Source organism: Sinocyclocheilus grahami, unplaced genomic scaffold (genome assembly GCF_001515645.1).
Source record: "Sinocyclocheilus grahami isolate Dianchi unplaced genomic scaffold, SAMN03320097.WGS_v1.1 scaffold280.1, whole genome shotgun sequence".
NCBI classification, from domain to species: Eukaryota; Metazoa; Chordata; class Actinopteri; order Cypriniformes; family Cyprinidae; genus Sinocyclocheilus; species Sinocyclocheilus grahami.
In genome coordinates, this window is record NW_015505459.1 from 149,040 (window position 1) to 151,876 (window position 2,837).

The window sequence follows — 2,837 nt, forward strand, 5'->3', positions numbered from 1 at the left end:
AGTTTACGCAAGCGCCGGAAGTGATCTCTCGCGCATATACGTCACTCATTGTTTATACAGTTCACAGTCATTGTAGGTACGACGGCTAACCAAAATGGTACTTACTTGCGCTTATCCGGATTGTTCAAACCGACTTAATACTAAAAGATTACGTTCTCTCGCGCGAACTCATTCGGGAGTGGTGACTTTCCACGTATTCCCAACTTCTGAGCCTGCTCGCCTGAAGTTATGGTTGATTGCTCTTCGGCTGGATATCAACACACCCGTTAACGTAAACTACGCCAGAGCGCGTACACACCTCACGCACCGGATGCCGTGCGCGCGCTCAAAGACAGTTGGACATAGTGGTGTATTAGAGGTAAAAAATTATATAAATACTGTTCGGTTTCTGGCACAAACCGATCGTTTAGTGTCTTAGGACATCAATGTGTCGTCACGAGCCGCAGGGTTTAATTTGGATTTGTCCGTGCATGTTTTTTTTTCTCTCTTAGATTTTGTTACCATTGCCATGCATTATACGACTGATAGACTGCAACAGTTAAAGTTAAAAATCATCATATGTGTTCTACTGAAGAAACAAAGTCACCTACATCTTGGATGCCCTGGGGGTAAGCAGATAAACATCACATTTTCATTCTTGAGTGAACTATCCCTTTAATAACAGAAAAAAGATTACTCCTAAAAATAAAGGAAAAAACAGTCTGATGGTCTAATTCCATAGATAGATATTTTGAAGTCTTACAAACTACTTTTTATCCTCTAGTTCTTTAGAAAACCATCTGCTGGTGTTTTAAAGAGTCCAAAAAACATTTGAAGATCTGAAGGACCTATAATGGAACATCAATAACTTTTTAACCATATAGCAACTTGAAAATCCCAAAGCTAAAAATGGTTCTTGATAAGAAGAGGCTTCAACCACTGAAGAACCTTTGTTTTTAACAATGTACTTCAGATTTTGAAGATGAGATGTACTTTCAAATGCATGTAAAAGATACTGTACTATAAAATAGATAGGCACAGAGTGACTATGATACTTCATAGTACAGCCTGAAGGTCTACAGCATGCAGCCCAGGTTCATTACCCACAAAACCAATATTCCCTATAACATCTTTCATAATCTGACATCATGCTAAACAGTAATTACCTCAATGCTTCACCTCGCTCCTCTCTTTGCGCTGTCACTGAGTGCCGACGTTAGTCTGAATAACAAGCTTTTACGCACCTACTCGCACGGCACGTTCCAGGCATTTATTGACAACCCTGATTAAACGTGTGCATGTGAGCGCGGGTCAAAGGGAAGCCTGTAAACATGCTGCTTGTGATGATTCATGTTTACCGCTGTGGCTCTCTTCTTAAAACTAGTTGTTTTTGAGAGAGTCCACTGAATGTAACAAAATTATATTCCAATAAGCATAAATATGCATAACACAAACAAATATGGTGTAAAACAGGTCTTTTTAATTGCACACTAACCTATTTTATGGTCTGCCATCCTCGGATCGTTTGTTGCGGTGCATTGCAGGGGAAGTCGTGGCCTAATGGTTAGAGAGTCGGACTCATAACCCAAAGGCTGTGGGTCGGTGTAAAACAGGTCTTTTTAATTGCACACTAACCTATTTTATGGTCTGCCATCCTCGGATCGTTTGTTGCGGTGCATTGCAGGGGAAGTCGTGGCCTAATATTTTACACACTTGGAGATTTAAAAGATAGTAGATAATAGTATTGATTTGACTGCACTGATGCTATTGGATGAGAACAAAACTGAACTAAATTGAGCCTGATAATGACAACTGTTTTCTGTAGAGATGCTTTAAAGCTAAATCGAATTTGTACAAATACATACAATTTGCAACAATGACACTGTTGTTGAACTGAATTGAGTCAACACTCAACTGACTTGATCTGACACTATTGTCTTTTGTAGAGCTGCTTTATAGCTGAAATTGTATTTATTTCGTAATTTAATGAACTTTGCACTATTATTGAACTAAACTGTGAGATTGCCTTGAAGGGCACATGTGATGCTGGCTTAAAATTTGGCCAAAGTTAGTATCTTAGAAGCAGCATAATCAACCCTATAGGCAACTATTTAAAGAGAGTCGGATTACATCATGGATAGTAATACACACCATTTATAACCAGATTTGCATGTGTATTATGCCTTAGAATGCTGCCTATGTAGAAAAATAAATAATCTTAAACAGTCTAAAGAGGTTAGCTGGTCTGCCAGTCCACCTAAATGACTAGTCTGGTCTGTTTGGTTGGTTTTAGAGATATTTTACACACTTGGAGATTTAAAAGATAGTAGATAATAGTATTGATTTGACTGCACTGATGCTATTGGATGAGAACAAAACTGAACTAAATTGAGCCTGATAATGACAACTGTTTTCTGTAGAGATGCTTTAAAGCTAAATCGAATTTGTACAAATACATACAATTTGCAACAATGACACTGTTGTTGAACTGAATTGAGTCAACACTCAACTGACTTGATCTGACACTATTGTCTTTTGTAGAGCTGCTTTATAGCTGAAATTGTATTTATTTCGTAATTTAATGAACTTTGCACTATTATTGAACTAAACTGAATCAACACTGAACTGAGTAATCATACTATTAACTTCTGTAGAGCTGTGTTTGCTTCATAACTAATGAACTTTGCTACACTCACAGTTATTGAACTGAATCAACAATGAATGAAATTGAGCTGAATAATAACACTATTGTCTTTTTAAATCTGCTTTGCAGCTGAAACTGTATTCATTTCATAATAACTGACAAACTTTGCAACATTAAAGGGTTAGTTCCCCCAAAAATGAAAATTCTGGCATTA

At 37.4% G+C, this 2,837-nt stretch overlaps 1 protein-coding gene across 1 annotated transcript in view; it reads right to left on the reverse strand.

Moving 5' to 3' along the window:
• Positions 1 to 2,837, reverse strand: part of LOC107600184 (CUGBP Elav-like family member 5) — a 15,007-nt gene that overhangs the window by 7,915 nt on the left and 4,255 nt on the right. The window lies entirely within an intron of this gene.